This window comes from Balaenoptera musculus, chromosome 2 (assembly GCF_009873245.2).
Source record: "Balaenoptera musculus isolate JJ_BM4_2016_0621 chromosome 2, mBalMus1.pri.v3, whole genome shotgun sequence".
In the NCBI taxonomy this organism is placed as follows: Eukaryota; Metazoa; Chordata; class Mammalia; order Artiodactyla; family Balaenopteridae; genus Balaenoptera; species Balaenoptera musculus.
Genome location: NC_045786.1, coordinates 2,138,529 through 2,155,385, shown reverse-complemented (window position 1 = coordinate 2,155,385; position 16,857 = coordinate 2,138,529). Strand labels below are relative to the sequence as shown.

Sequence of the window (16,857 nt, the reverse complement as noted above, 5' to 3'; positions counted from 1 at the left end):
CCTCCCTCCTCCTCCCCCCTCCCCTTCCCCTTCCCCCCCCCCCCCCCTTCCTCTCCCCCTCCCCCTCCTCCCCTCCCCTCCCTCTCCTGCTCCCTCCTCCCTGTCTCCCCCACCTCCCCCTCCCTCTTCTCCCTCTCCCCTCCTCCTCCCTCCCCCTCCCCCCTCCCCTCCCCTTTCTCCCTCTCCCCTTCTCCTCCCCTCCCCCTCCTCCCCTCCCCCCCTCCCCTCCCCCTCCTCCCCTCCCCTCCCTCTCCTGCTCCCTCCTCCCTGTCTCCCCCCCCTCCCCCTCCCTCTTCTCCCTCTCCCCTCCTCCTCCCCCCCCTCCCCCTCCCCTCCCCCTTTCTCCCTCTCCCCCTTCTCCTCACCCTCCCCCCTACCCTCACCCCTCCCCTCCACCTCCTCCCTCCCTCCCCTCCTCTCCTGCTCCCTCCCTCGCCTGTCTCCCCCACCTCCCTCTCCTCTTCTCCTCTCCCCCTCCTCCTCCCTCCCCTCCCCCTCCCCCTCCCCTTTCTCCCTCTCCCCTTCTCCCTCCCCTCCCCCTCCCCCTCCTCCCCCCTCCTCCCCTCCTCTCTCCTCCCCCCACTTCCCACCCCTTGCCCCCCTCCCAGCCTCTCTCCTCCTCTCCCCCTCTCACCCCACACACACTTCTCCCTTTTCCCTTGCCTCCTCCGGAAGCTTGAGGGTACCAGCTCCAGGTCTTGAAACTGTCACTATCTTTTCCAAGCTTGACCCCCCCGAGCCGAGCGGCCTGTGCCGGTCCGTGCGTGGCTTGTGGTTTGAACCCCTAACTCTCCGAGCCTGTGGTTGCATCAAGTCCTAACCTGCAACCCGATCGCAGAAATCAGTGTGTCTCCACGGGACCTAATTGTGACGCGAATCCCACGGTTCCCTGGACTCCCTCCTGGGCTTAACTCCTCTCCGAGCTACTCAGGGAAGTCACCCAAATTAGTTTTCACCGATTTTTAGAAGATGGTGGGCAAGATTGGGGAATAAGCTGAGGGCAAAGGAAGTCTACAAATCGACCTCTGTTTGGGGGAGATCGTGTGCTTTGGGAGCTGAATGTTAAAGAATTTGGGTGCATTTGAGACTCAGCGCTTGCTACAAAGATTAATCCGTCAGCTCTGCTCAAAGCCCAACCTTGACCTGGATTCCTTCTCCTATTTGGCCCCGGGCTCTGACCACTATCACAGGAGCACGGCCTTGGCTAACGAGCCCTCGCTGGCCTGGGCGGCTGCTGGACTCTGCCCTCGGGAACTGTGACCCTCCAGTGGCTGGAGGGACCAGGGTGTGGATGGAGGGGCCGGCGAGGTCGCGACGAGTGTGTCCCAGACTCGGGCTGGCTCCAGACCGTTTCTTCCCACCTGGGAGCTGGCAGTTTCCGCTGAGTTTTTAAAAAAATATACAGAGTTGTCTTTCTGTCTGCTCTTGTTAGAAGTTGCCATCCCCTTCTCTCTGGGGCCGCTTTCACCTTTGTGACTGGGTTTGGGTCCCTGATCTTTCTGTAGGAGGGGTTACTGTTCGATTCACCAGAATCTCGCCGTTGGTGGTGGTGTTGAGTGTTGAGTGCCCAGGAAAGCAGGGTCCTGGGGCCGCCGTGGGTTCCCACACCCCAGGGCGGATCGGCACGAGCTGGCTCGGAAATCCAGGAAATCTGGCAGCGCAGCCCTGCTGGGACTCACGGCGCCCCTTCAGGACTCTCTGCCAGAGCCACTCCCGCTCCGTCCTGGGGCCCCGGGCAGGCCTGGAGAGGCTGCGGGAGCCGGCTTAGAGGGGCACAGGGCTGCAATCTTGACCTTAACGCGCATTAGCTGTGCAGCCTCGGTCAAGGTAGGCACCTCTCTGGGCCCACATTTACTCCTCTGTAAACTGAAGCTCAGAGTCTCTCCTTCTGGAGGGTGATTGTGAAGATCGGATGAGAGCCTCTGCACACTTCCTAGCCTAGGATCTCGTCGACGGTTGCAATAAGTGCCCAGTAACGGACTCTTCGCTTAGAGAGCAGAAGAGAGAAGGAGGCAGGAAGCAGTGAATGGTGGCGAGGAAACGGCAAAAATATCAGCAGAACAAATGCAGGAAGTGACCCTTAACCTCGAGCCTTAGGTATAGTGTCTGTTTGCGTGAGGGATGCAAGCAGAAACAGCTTGCTTTTGGAGCCACCGGGGGCATCGGGAAAACCGCTTCTGAGAGCAGGGGCAGCGCCGCCTACAGCAGTAGGAACGAGGGCGCTTGATTTGTACAAAGGTCTCAAGGCCCTCGTAGGGGAGATGCCAGCTGCTGCCTACATACAGTGTTCGTGGCTGGACTTCTCCTTTCTTTCTCTGAGGCAAAGAGCAGTTTTCTCAGTTTAGAACTTGGAGCTGATGGCTGGGAATGACAGGGTTCTTTAAACATTTTTCTCTCCCTCGATGGAACATCTGTCCCCATCTCAACTCACAGGCTCCCCTAGAAGCGTCCAGCCCTCTTGGAATTTCTCGTTACAATTCCAACCATCCCAGCTGTCGCTTCCAAGCACCACTATTTTTGCTGACAAGGGTCCGAGTGCCTGGGGACCTCTTTCATGTTGAGTCCACGCCCTTGTGCTGGTTACACAGTGGCCCTGAGCTGAGTCAGGCCTGCAGAGCAGTGTGTGTGTGTGTGTGTGTGTGTGTTGAGGTGAGGGTGTTGACCACCCAGCTCCAGGACCCAGCATTCCCCCCACCCGGCTCTGTTCCCATCCAAGAAGGTAGCTTCGTGGCTTCAAGGCAGCTTGGAGGAGAGAGATTTTGCCTTGAAAAGCATTTCCTGTCCATTAGTGAAATCTCTCCACTCTCTCCCTCTTTCTCCCTCAGACCCAGTGTAGCTTTTTTCAACTGATCTCAACCAGGAAGGCTGAGTTTTAAGTCTACTCATTTATTTTCAGACAGATTCCTTTATGGATGCCTCCTAGTGGTTTGGAGAAGGCGCATTCTTGCTAAGCACTGTCTCTGGGCAGGGTGTGCGGGGTATCAATCTGAAAAGAGGTGGTGGGGTATGCGTGGGCACGGCTGTGTGTTAATCATCTTCTTTCTCCTTTCCCTTCCGCAAGGCTCTAATTTTGTATCTCAGAACGAAGATAGAAGAGGGCGTGGCAGACACACACACACACACCCAACGTGTCTTCTCTTGAACATTTCTAGCACGGCGCTGCTATTTTTAAAGGGCACATGGATCTCTGCAGTGGCTGAACAATGCGGGGAGCTATTTGTGCCCAGCCCCGGCTTAACACAGGCCTGCCTGGGATGCCAGCGTTTTCAACTCCAAAGGGAAAGCACGTGCTCACCCACAAATGCTTGCCTGGGCGGGGGGAGAGCTCCAGCTGCAGGGGAGTTAGCTGCGTAAGCTCCGACCTGGGGGAGTCTTCTCTTGGCAAATGGGAGGCCACGGAGGGTCACTGGGCCCCGCTGCAGCCTCTTGATGACAATTAGAAAAAGGAAGCAGGATGCAACCCATAGGACGGAGGTCCTGGGGGGTCCTGACAACAGCAGTCAGCCTCTGCTCCTGTCCTATTTCCTGCCTTTCCCTCCCATCCCAGCCTCTCTGCCTCACTCTGAGTGAGAATGTCTTAGAATAGACCGTCTCTCTCGCTTCCCGTTGTTTGACATCCCATCAGAAAAGCACAGGGGAATTGTGTTAGTCTGTTCGGGCTGCCGGGACAAAACACCCCGGACTGGGAGGCTTGAACCGCGGACATTTCTTTTGTCAGTTACCGCAGGCTGGAAACCCAAGGTCAATGTCGGCAGGTTGGCGTCTGCAGCAGGCCCCCTCCCGGGCTTGCAGACGGCTGCCTTCTCGCTGTGTCTCTCACGGCCTTTTCCCTGTGCAGGTGTCCCCCCGGCGTCCGTGCCTCTTCTCACGAGAACACCAGCCCACCCTTATGACCTCATTCAACCTTCATCACTGCCTTAAAGGTCCTACGTCCACACACAGTCACACTGGAGATTAGGGCTTCGGCATAGGAATTTGGGGGGAACACTATCCAGTCCAGGCAGGGGTGGTCCTGAGCTCACACGTGGACACAGCACAGCCCACAGATGCCCCCTGCCCCCTGCGTGAATGTGGGCACGCTCCCATGGAGGCCCTAGCACACCATGGCCGAGGCACACGGGCACTTACACTGGCTGAGGCGACCAGCGGGGGGCACACGCGGTAGGACGTCCGGGGACGCCAGCACTGGGCAGGACCCAGAAAGGGCACCTTTGCCCTTTAACCGGAACCCTGAATGGCCTGGAGGTTGGGTGTGGAGCAGATGTTCCCGGGCTGGACGGAGCGGGAACAGGAGGGATCCGAGCCAGGCCGAGCCAACCCTGGACCTCGCCCCTGCCTCCTCCCGAGGGCTCCGTGTGTCCTGAACGGGCAGCCGAAACCCTGAGGGAGGGGACGCCTTCCGCCAGCCGCAGGTCTGGGCCCCCCGCCAAGTCAACGTGGGCACCCCCATCCCTGAAGGCACCAGCTCTGCGGGTCCCGGGGGCGCCCGGGGAAGCCTGCCTCGCGCCCTCCCCATGCGGGAGGGGAGCCTGGAGGTCAGCCCCGCGCCCCGCCGCCGTCGGGGATCCGAGGAGAAGCCAGCGAGAGGCGCTGCCTGGAGCCTCTGGTCAAAGACAGTCACCTGGCCTCGCCCCGCAGAGCTGCTGCCCTTGGGGGGAAGGAATCAGATGGAAAGAAATAGAGTCCTGCCCCCTCCCACCCTACCGAGCGGGGTACCCCTCCGGGCTGGGGGCTCAAGAGAAACGCCTGGCCTGCGTTACCGCTGACGGCCAGCAGGGGGCGTTGCCTGAGGGCGGACGGGCGGTGAGGTTTCTGGTCATCACATCATCTCCTGCAGGGAAGACGGTAAGATACTGCAGAACATTGAAATAGCTGTCTTAGGAACAGAGTCTTAAATGCTCCCGTAAGTCTCCGAGAATCTCAGGATGCGTCGGAGGGTTACGTTCCTAATTCTTCTTGTTTTCTCCCAGCGTCTACCTCTTGCATTTCCAAAGATGGAGTCTAACGGAGCTCCTGTTATCGCTCGGAGTAAACGCCGAAGTCCTCCTAAGGGCCGCAAAGCACTGTCCTGGAGCACCTCTGAGCACACCCACAAGGACCCCCGTGGGCCCCCCACTCTAGACGCTGGGTCCCTGCCATGCCCGAATGGCAGGTGTGCGTCATCCCAGGGCCTGTGCGCTTGCTGTGTCCTTTCCTGGGAGCCCCCAAGCCCAGATGTCCGCACGGCTTCCCCCTCCACTCCCTCAGGTCATGTTCAAAGGTCCGCTTCTCAGTGGCGCCCCGGCCGCCTGTCTGAACTCTCACTCAGGCTCCCGCAGCCCCAGCTCTTCTGCAGCACTTCCCACACCGAACATCTCTGCATCTTCCTTATTTATCGTGAGTCTTTTCCCCATTAGATTCTAAGCTCCACGTCTGGTTGGTTCCTCGCAGCACCTCCAGGGCCCAGAATGGCGGCTAGCAGATGCATAAACAGTTGTTGAATAAGAATGCGTCCTTTTAAGTTAAAAGCCCATTTCTCTCTGTGATGGATGCAGAAGGCCAGCGTTGTTGGAAGGACTGCCCTGCGGACTGGGATTGTTACCGAAAGTGGGTCCGGGCGCTCACCGCTCAACAGCCAATAAAGAAGCAAGGTTGGTGAAAAGGAAAGTTTGCTTTATTTTGGAGGCCGGTAACTGAGCAGCGGGAGGGGACAGGGGTGGACCCCTGTCCAAAGGCCAACTCCCCTCCACAACCCCCTGATAATCAGGGGGCGAGAGCTTTTATAGACAGAGAGAGGGGGTTCCGTGCAGAAACAGCACAGTCAGCTCTGACGGTCATCTTGACATTGGTCACGCGGTGGTCTGACCAGAGTCATCTTGATGGTTTAAGTACAGTTAGTCTTTAGTTCCAGGGTTGCTTTGCTCCCATTTCTTGGAGGCCAGCTCTTGGAATTGTGGCAGCTTCTGTCATGGCTACAGTCTGGTCATCATGCGGTTAACTTCTCCCACCTGGTGGGGCTTCAGTACCTACAGGACGGCTCCCAGGACATGGCTCAGAATATATGGTTCCTCCTTGAGAAGGAACTAAAGGTCCTTGACTCTGCTTAATGACTAAACTATTATTATTTGGTCTCATCTGAGTGCTTTCCTTTGTTTCTGCATCTTCTCCCTTCTCTGATTAAACTTATTCTTTGGCCAAAATTTGTCCACAGACAAAAGGCAGGCAGAGGACGTGGGGGAAAGACTGTAGGGTCCTGCTTTGTTTCAGGATGACCTTGGGAACTCCTTGCCTCCAGGGTGGGCGGTGACTCCCCAGCGATGGAGCTCGTGCAGACCTTGCAAAAATCAAGGTGTGCAGAAGTACAGTGCTTTCCATTTGTCTACATATCACCTTGGTTTCGCTTTCCAGATCACATCCTGCTGGGACGATGGAAACTCCCCCTTTCTTCTCCCTGGGGCTGTGGCTTATATCACCCAAGTCCCAGGGGGCTGACATTCCACCAAGGAGCCAGGTGGCGGGTAGCATCTGGCCGAACTGTCATCTGCTCACATCAGCAACCCCCAGGATGTTCAGCATCTCATCTCGGCCTTTGCCCTTGGTCCACGCAGGTAGTGCGGTGAGATCCTGTGTTCCCCTTCACGTGCCCCGGCGTCCTGGGGGCTGTGTTACTTCCACAGCACTCAGGGTCACAGAGGCAAGTTGCTCCTTCCGTTTCATGCTGGATGAGCATGACAAAGGCCCAGGGTTGACCCATTGCAGGGACCGCTGTTCTGCTCCCAAGGGCTCTGCCTGGGAAGCAGGGGGCAGGATGTCACCCAGCTTTCTGAGACCCGCCGGGGTCTGATAATCTCATAACGTGTCCTCTGTAAAATCAGAGTTTTCTCTGGCTGGTGGCAGAAGGAGAAGTCACAGAGATTCAAAGCACGAAGAGGAGTCCACGTATGCTGTTGGTTTTGAAGATGAAGGAGCTGAGAGACCCCTCAGTGCCCCGCTGCAAGGACCTGGATCCAGCCAACGACCTGAAAGAACTCAGGGTGGATCCTTTCCAGAGGCCCCAAGAAGAGCCCGCCTGAACAACACCTAGATCTCAGCTTGGAGACCTTGAGCAGAGCGCCCAGGGGCACCACGGGACATTTGCCCTGCAGGGCTGGGAGTCTGTGAATGGCGGCTGTATGAAGCACCTAAGTCTGTGATGACCTGTGACACAGCAACAGAAAATGAATATGGGGACAAAAGTCACCGTGCCTGACGCTGAGAAGGCACTTAGCAAATTCCACGTGATTTCCTCTCCTTTTTGCCTCTTGATGTTTTGTAGACAGACTGTGCAGCAACAGGGCTCAGCAACGGATTCTTCAAATGCATTTCTCAGCCTTTCTCACCACTCAGATGAGGCCCATGGACCAGAAGTGGAAGTGATGGGTGCTCTTTCTGAGCTGAGGCGATTAAAATTGGGGGCTTCGTCACCTCTTTCTTCTACTTTGCTGGGGAGCACGTGCTCTAGATAGTGCAGCTCCCAGAGCCCCAGCTCCATCCACCAGGCCCTGAGTGTCTGCATGGAGCCGAGGGCCCGCCCACCTGTGTCACTCGTGCTTTACATTTGTCATGGTGGCAGCGAGTCTTGCCCTGGTTAACACACATGCGGTCACCCCGTGAACACTGCTGTTGAAGCTTACAAAACAAAGGAGAAGGAACGCTTCATTTCAGAAGCTCCTTTAAATAGCAGCCTCTTCACTGTAGTTAAGTTTTTCTTTATAGGTCACTGTGATTGATAAGGAAGGGAAGGGTGGCCAGAGGAAAGGGTTTGGAAGCATTGCCAAGAGAAAATCAAACAATGAAGAGAGAGCCATCACTAAAATAAGTCAGTGGGGAAATATTCGTTCTCTAAAGTCTATCCACAGATGTTTTCCTATAACCTTGGGCTTCTTCTAAAGAGTCAAGCTCATTTCTGGCCCATCATCACTGTCTGATGGCCTGATCTCTGGCATCAGTATTGACCTTACCCCGCGAACATGTTGTTTCCACCTTCTCCCTACAGGTTTCTCTGGCTGCAGCTGTCTCTGGGCCCCTGTGAGCTCCACACAGACAGCGACCTTCTAGGAGATCAACAGGCCAATTCACTCCCTGCCCGAAAGCCTTAGGAAACAGCCAGACCCCACAGCACGTAAGAATCTGTGCTGCTCCTGCCGTGCCCGCTTCCCCCTTCATCTCAGGACACAGCTCTCTCTCACTTAACCATCCCTGAATCCCGTTGATCTTTTTCCTGTTCCCCAAACAGACCTCAGGGTGTGCGTGCGGTTCCCTCTGCCTGGGGTTTTGGGCCTGATGCCCTTCTGCCTAAACCTCCCCTTAGGCGCTTGAAATGGTCCCGCTCCTGAGAGGCCATCCTCACCGCGGTACGCCCACCACGAGCCACGCTATCTGTTTCAGCCTCTGATCTGTTTCTCTCTAGTCACTCTGACAATTCAGATTACTTTGCTTGGTTACATGTTTTTTTCTTCCTCCATCAGAATGTAAGCTCCGTGGGAGGTTCAGAACGCTGACGGGTCTGAGGTTTTACCCTCCTCACTAGCTACTGGCTAGCCTGCCCCAGCTGGCAGAAGACACGAGACGCCTGGGTCAGAGACAGAGACGCAGCAGCTCAGGCGGCAGCAGCGGCTTCAGGGGCTTGTCCCTCAGCTGCCCTCGCCCGTCAGGCTCAGGTGGACACTGCACAGGCAAGGCTGGCGTCACAGCTCAGGAACCCTGTGCTTAAGGAACCCCAGTCATTTATCACGGGCTGCAAGCACACCTGACCTTGGCCTTGGAGAGAGTCATCTTTATGGTACGGGATAGTACAAACCGCCCTTTTCTCTAAAGGGAGGTGCTATCTCTCTTTTCCGAGCTGTCTGCAGCACAAGCATCCTTGAGAAGGTGTTGCCTCTGCTGGCAGGGGTACAGAGATGTGAGAGACCACGGAGAGCCGTCCCCCTGCAGAGGGCAGAGCTCACGAAAACGCTGGGCGCTGCTCTGGCCCGTCAAACCAGGGGCCACTCTCAGCTGCCAGCCACAGAAATGAAGCCACTGGGGCTGCATCAGCCCAGCGGAACTGGTGCCGTTTTCAGTAACACTGAAGAGTCATACAGGCTAGCGGCAGTCCTGTGACAAAGCACCTTCTTTATTGCTTTCCAGCATCTTGGAATTCCATTCTGGAATTTGTCTTGGCTTGCTCCTGCCTGGAGAATGAGATAAAGCACTGTTTAAATCTGACATAGACGTGATGGGACAGAGTTGTCTCCGGGAGATGCTTGAGTATTCTGGTAGAAAATCATCATTTTAAAGATGACTTTTGTTTAGGAAACTCCAAGATTAAGACAGACACTGTATAAGGAGGGAGGGTGAGTGTCCACAAAAGGAAATAACTGGGGGAGTGTTTGCGGGGGGCAGTGGCTACAAGTAGAAATGGTGCTTATCTCTGCTGTCTGTAAACATTCAGAACCTGGGGTATCTTCCTGGGGAGGTCATCGGGCACGAGAGCAGAGGCTGACTGCCGAACTCTTCCGGACGCCACAAGTCCTACACCTCATCAATCACGAAGGCTGGTCTCATGTTCTTTCCTTTCCCATCCCCGTGGCCCCTACCCAATCCAGACCATCTCAGACCACCACTGCATCATTTCTTCAGCCTTCTGGTAGGTTTCCCTGCATCCAATCCACACCTCTGCCTTGGAGATCTTTCTAAAATGCAATTCTGATCTTGTCATTCCCCGTCTTAGAACTTTTCAGTGACCTCCTCTTGCCGTAAGGATAAAGCTCTAACTGAAAAGGGCTCATGAGACCTTCCCTCTTGTGTGACTCCTCCCCCCACCACCTCATTCGGACTGTCTCTCCCCCTCATCCTCTTTGTTTCAGCCACAATACAAGTGTTCCCTTGGGCAAGGACGCCTTCTCCGCCATTCTTGGGAAATTTATGTTTTTCAGAATCCCAAGAAAAATCAGTCGGGGAATCAGGAAATGATCATCTTACAAGAATTAAGGCTTAACCATCAACATAGGAATGTTACCAGTTTGGAAGCATCCACTACTACCAAGGGGAAAGTGAGAGCAGGAAACGCTGACATGTAGAATCCAAAGTCAGAGTCACATCGCTGGGGACCAGGACGAGAGAGAGAAGGGGAGACACGGTGGAAATCGATCGGTCTTGCTGGCAGCTGTGGCCATGTGAAAAGTGTGCTTATGGCTCTATCTCCTAACAGTTGATTAATTCTTACAAATTAAAAAAATTAATTACTTTATATACACAGTATACCTAACACAAATCTTACGAGTTGCTTTCCGAGAAATAACGAGGCAAAACAACAGAGGTCCCTGACGTGCCTCCCCATCCTTCATGTCTGGTTAAGGTCTGTTCCTCCAGGAAGTCACCTTGACCTTTAAACCTGGGTTCCTTGCCCCTCCAGTGTGCTCCTTACTGCTCTCGTAGTATTTACATCAAGGGGAGGATGATTATTTGCTAGTCCCCAGAAGAACCACGCCTCCTGGTTTGCATAACCTTACGTGGCCCCTCCCACACTGACTGTGGGCGTGGTCGTGTGACTTGCTTTGGCTGTCGGGACATGAGTCAGAGTGATACAGGCAAATAATTGATAGGACCTCTGTCCTGGAGCTTGTTTCCTTGGAACCCTCCTTCTTGGAAGGCAGTCACCACACCCTCAAGCAGCCCAGGCTAGTCTACTGAATGACGCGAGACCCTGGGGGATGATGGGCCATCTTGGACCTTCCAGCCCCGCACTCCACCCCACCCCCAGGCTCCCAGCTGAATGCAGCTGCTCCAGAATGTGAAGCAGAAGAACTGCCCAGCTGAGCCCCGTCCACCCAGAGACTTGTGAGAAACAAAAAGCATCTTTTTTAAAACTCCAGAGTTTTAGGATGGTATTTGACACAGCAATAGATAACCCAAACATGCTGTGTTGTCATTACCTGTTACTTCTCTCTTTGCAGATAAACTGTGAGTTCTAGGAAGATAAGTTCAGGCCTGCCTTGTTTTAAGTAGAGGCTCAATATATACTATTGGAAGGACTGTTCCCTAGCCTCAGGTTGGTTCAGACCCCGCAGCAGTGCCAACTCAAGCTCAGCTGCATCGAACAGGGTGTGATTAAGCATTTTGTTTCCACTTGCACCAAAGTCATTAAAGAGTACAATCTATGACTTTCTGTATCTCCCGCTGAAACTAAGTTATGACATCAAGTGAAAAAGCAGGATTACTTTAGGACATTGCTACTTTGTTGGGCTTTCTTGCTGTTCTTTGGAAGCAAGTTTAGACTGACAACTCTTCTTAGAACTTTGCTTGGAAAACACCTCTACTTCCAAACATCCAGAAGATCTGGGGGGAGGAGAATGGAAGGTGGTGAAAGGAGAAAAAAATAGTTTGGACTGAATCCAGGCTAAATTTTTTAATCAAGTCAGCCTCTGACTCAGCACCGGGTGTGAGGCAATCACCGCTTCTTTTGAGCTCCTGGGAGGTTTTTATCTTGACCATCTGGCAATTAATCACGGCGCACCCTGTGATCTCTTCCTTTGTCTTCTTTGCATTGGCTCCTGCCGTTTCATTTTTCACAGGTTTGTGCCCGACCTCTTCACTGACTTCCCACAGAGTCCAGCATATTGTAAGCACTCAATAAATAGGTCCCAGGGGATGGTTTTGCTCCAAGCAATCCTACCAAAAACTGGATGGGAAGGACTTTGAACAGCCCAAGGTAAGATTGCAAAGATCCACCAGGGCTGGAGCGCACTGGTGTTCAGAGGGGGTGAGCGTCAGCCTGGCGCTGGGAGAATTGTACCTGATTTGTATCTTGGTCTTTGGAGACATCCAACCCCAAACCCGAGGCTTTCTCAGCCTTAGGCTGAGGGATGGATGATTCATTGTCTCTCTCTGCCTCTGTGTCTCTTTCTGTCTCTTTCTCTCTTATCTGTGAATCTATGAATCATTTTCTATGCCTTCACCGAGGTTAGAAAAAGATGAGGATTTCAGTCAAACAGAGTCTGTCCTGCTGGCTAGAGATACCAACCTGGGTAATAGGGTCTCGGGGCAGCAGGAGTCTCTTTCCAAGGACGTCTTCAGAGAAGAGAGAACTTCTCTGCTGGCTGGCATGATGTCTGTCTGCATCCAATTCTTGATTCCTCACTATCTGATGATACCACGTGTCTCAGGAATGGACCTGGACCCACATTATTCTGAGAAGCAGCAGCAAAAGCAGCGTCTCTCCCCCAATATATAGTCTGTCTTTAAAAATGACCAAAACATCCATGATTCTAAAGGAAACTCAGGAAATAAACCTGGCTGGGGCTATTCTGGCTTTAACCCAAGGCCCTTCTCATGCTATGGAACTTCCTAGAAGCTGGGGAGGTCTCAGAGCCTGTGCTGACTGTGAGCAGTCCGGCCCTTTCCCCTCCCTGTCGGCCTGATGCTCTGAGCCCATTTCTCTCAGGCCAGTTTTCTAAGATGGACCGCAAGATTCTGCCCCCTAACGATCACATGCTACATAACCCCCTCCCCGAAGTACAGGTGGGACCTGTGAATAGGATGGCTGGCCTCTTCCTGGATAAGGTTACATCCTATTGGCAAAGCGATGGGATGATTAGGTCACATTCTATATATCACATATTATGTGCCCTTCATAGCTGACTGAAGGGAGATTTGAAGGGAGAGCCATTCTGCTGGCTCTGACCATCCCTATTGGGGGTGGTCAGAGGCTAGGACCCAAGGGGGGCCTCTAGAAGCTGAAGGTGACCCTCAATGACAGTCAACAAGAAAACGGGACCTCATTCCTTAAAAAGCCATATGATCCAGCAATCCCACTCCTGGGCATATATCCGGAGAAAACTATTATTCAAAAAGATACATGCACCAATGTTCATATGTTCATATGCACCAAGGTTCATAGCAGCACTATTTATAATAGCCAAGACATGGAAACAACCTAAATGTCCATCAGCAGAGGAATGGTTAAAGAAGATGTGGTACATATATATTATACAATGGAATATTACTCAGCCATAAAAAAGAACAAAACAATGCCATTTGCAGCAACATGAATAGACCTAGAGATTATCTTACTAAGTAAGTCAGACAGAGAAAGACAAATATCATATGATATCACTTATAGGTGGAACCTAAAAAAATGACACAAATGAATTTATTTACAAAACAGAAACAGACTCAGACATAAAACAAACTTATGGTTGCCAAGGGGGCAAGCGTGTTAACATAGACACACTACTATATATAAAATAGATAACCAACAAGGACCTACTGTATAGCACAGGGAACTCTGCTCAAGATCTTGTAATAACCTACAAAGGGAAAAGAATCTGAAAAGGAATATATGTGTATAACTGAATCACTTCGCTGTACATTTGAAACTAACACACATTGTAAATCAACTGTACTTCAATAAAAACAAACAAACAAATAAATAGAAAGAAAACGGGACCTCGTCCTACCCCTGCAAGGAACCGGATTCTGCTGACAACCAGTGACCCCGGAGGGGCCCCTGATACCCGGATGAGATCGGACCCCCGGTGGACACCTTGATTTCAGCCTGGGGACACCGTGAGCAGAGGCCCCAGCTTTGCCGGGTCCGGACTCCTGACCCACAGACCCTGGGAGATGAAAACTGTGTGTTGTTCTAACCACTGTCTGTGTGAGTTGTTACCCAGCACAGAGGATGAGTTGAACCCTCTCCCCTCATGGCAGCGCTCAGCCTGCTTGGTCACACAGCGGCCCTCGGCCAGTGATGGGTAACTGAGCAGTGTTTCTGCCCCGGGATACCTGCTTTTGAACGGGAAATGCCTTCAGTCTCCTCCATTTTGCACCATCACCCCCTTTCCCAGACCCCAAATGTTCGGTGGGCACCAGGCTACGCCAGGAGTTCCCACACCACGAGGCCCCTAGAGCCTGACAGCCACCCTGCCCTTGGGGCCTGGGGGACACTGCGCCCCCAGAGCCACTCCCTTCCTGCACTCTTGACACCCAGACAGAAGGGAACACAGAGACTGGAGCCCAGGTTTTCCCAACTCCGAATTCCATGCTGCTTCCGCTCTGCACACTGTGGAACTGCAGATGATTTTTGAAGGCTTGAGGAGGGATGTTGGAAAGGGGTGGTTTTCCAAAATTACAAACTAGACCACAGTGCTAGGACCCTGGGCGGAGGGACCTTGCCGGAGGGAAGAGCCGGGGAAGGGGCGAGTGCCCGACGACTGCATGGTTCCTGCCTCTCCGAGGTCCTTATCTGTCCTCAGTCCTCCCCACAACATCACACACGTGGTCCAGGAAGTTCGCTTTCGCTTTGGGAGCGGCTCTGAGGCTCCCTGAGAACCCTCTGGCCTCTGCTTCCCTTCCTGTGATGCCGTCTTCAAGTGTGACGCCCGGAACCGTCCTGCCTCAGCAGGTGGCAGTGATCTCCCTGTTCCTGGAAGGCAACAAGCCCAGATAGGAGAATGGGGGGGGGGGGAGAAAGCGGGGTACTTCCTAGTAATCTCTTCCTTCACCACTGATCCCTTCAAAAAGCAAGTAAAGAGGAGAAAAGGGAACAACGTGGGTGGAGTAGGGTAGAAAAAAAGGGTTTCTGCCCTAAGCGCCGATAGGGACAGATTTTAGGGGGGTGAAAAATGAGCTTACCAATAAGTGACAAGTTCCAAATACCAGTCAGCATTATGTCTTCATTATCCACCAATCACTGCCCGTGTGGGCAAACCATGTTCTTTTTATTTATTTATTTATTTTAGTGATAAGAAGAAATAATATGCAAACGGTCATAGTTCAGAATCTGTGGATTCTTCCTGAAAAATGCCGAAAACAAGTTAATGAAGCTCTAATTCCCGGAGAGATTAGCCTCTGATGCTGGCTCTGCCACTATCTCTCCTTAACACAGCTTGTCTCTGCTGATAACGTGGGCTAATCTCTTGTGGGGTGAGGGGTACATTTGCGCTTTTCTCATTGCCTTTTTTTCAGGTGTTTGTTTTGTCTTCCCCAAAGCTGGAACAGGAAATTGTCTTTTGTTTCCAACAGTCTTTCTGTCTGTCATTGGCATAGAAATATTCCTGGATATAACATGGTCCACAGGACGCCCCAGTGCCAGCCCTGCTTCCTTGCTTCTTTCCGATGCCCAAAGGGTCCTGAATTATGAAGATGCCTGCTCTCTTCTGCTCTGCTCGTACATGGCTTTTCCCTCCAACCTTTTATTATGAAAATGTTCAAGCATACAGCAATGTAGTAAGAATTTTTAACGGACGCCTACCACCTAGATTCCACAATTAACGTTTTCCCGTACTTGCTTCATGCCTTATCTGTCCAACTCCGTCATCCACCCAGCAAACTTCCTCGTTTTAAATAAGACACTGCCAAGTAAATTACAGTCATCTGTACACCATCCCCTAAATATTTCAGCATGCATGTTATTACTGAGGGTTCAATGTCTGTAGTTTTTCCTTTGGATGTAAAATTTGCATATGATGAAATGTGCACATCTTCCATGTTCACTGGCTGTGTTTTGGGGATGTGCATACACTCTTGTAACCTAAGCCCCTAGCAAGATAGAGAGCTTTACCTCCCCCGCCATGGGGACATTGCTCTGTGCCCCTTCGCAGTCAATTCCTGTCCCTACTCTGCCCCCAGAAGAGCTTCTTTTCTGATTTTCCACCATAGATTAGTGTTTTCTCTTCTAGAAATCTACGTGAGACAATACTTTCACGTAAAGCTTCTCAGCACCATGACTATAAGCTCCATCTGTGTTTTTCTTTTCTTTTGATCACTGAGTTGTATTCTCTTCCATGAATATGATTCAGCTTGTTTATCCATTCTTCTGGTGTTTCCAGGATGGGGCTACTATTTACATGTATTGAAGGGAAGACCAAGTTGAAATCGCAAAAAATTAAACCAACAGCAATAAAAATTAAACGAAAAATACCCGACACACACACATTCATGAAGTCTTATCTTCGGGCTAGAATTTCATTACTTTTTCTTACATATAGTTCCTAACAGTATATATTTGTTAACACAATTTGTACACTAGAGAGTCTATTTGGATAAACAGACTAGGATTACAGGCCATGAGCACGTTATTTAGTTACATAAAAATGGGTACAAAATGGTAGAAACCAATTTGTTTTTCCTAAGCCAGGCTGGCATTTTAAAAAATACAGCTCAGGACAATGGGAAATGATCATCAATTTCTAATTATTGGAGTCCAAATGGACTATAAAGGTATAGAGTTCTATTCTCTAGTCTAGAAACATGATTCTAGGGTACAGTTTTATAGCTGTTGGTCCTTCTATGTGTTGAACAACATTTTTCCAAGTAAGAGGTGGTGTGGTGTCTTAGAAAGAGTGTCACATGGGAGGAGCCTAGGCTGAACCCCAGCTGTGTGGTCTGGGGACACCACTTACCATCTCTGGGCCTCAGGCACCCTAGTAAAATGGAGAGATCAGAATGGATGATCTTGAAGGTTCTTTCCAGATATATATACCTGCTGATTTTATGGTATTTTTAGGTGCTTTTTTGTCAAGGTCTGTTGATTTTAAGGAACCCAAAACCTACAAAAAATTATGCATTGGAATATAACTCAGCCATAAAAAGAAATGAAATTGAGTTATTTGTAGTGTGGTGGATAGACCTAGAGTCTGTCATACAGAGTGAAGTAAGTCAGAAAGAGAAAAACAAATACCGTATGCTAACACATATATATGGAATCTTAAAAAAAAAAAGGTTCTGAAGAACCTAGGGGCAGGACAGGAATAAAGACACAGACGTAGAGAATGGACTTGAGGACACAGAGAGGGGGAAGGATAAGCTGGGACAAAGTGAGAGAGTGGCATGGACATATATACACTACCAAACGTA

At 51.7% G+C, this 16,857-nt stretch overlaps 1 long non-coding RNA gene across 2 annotated transcripts; it reads left to right on the top strand.

The window, feature by feature from the left end:
- Positions 1-664: 664 nt before the first annotated feature.
- LOC118891070 lies at positions 665-12,293 on the top strand. 2 transcript variants are annotated; one of them, XR_005018887.1, is made up of 4 exons: positions 665-5,376; positions 5,535-5,630; positions 6,388-8,140; positions 8,487-12,293. It is a non-coding gene; the product is annotated as an uncharacterized LOC118891070 (long non-coding RNA). The 2 variants fall into 2 exon arrangements; XR_005018886.1 differs by having other exon boundaries at positions 665-5,630.
- Positions 12,294-16,857: the final 4,564 nt, after the last annotated feature.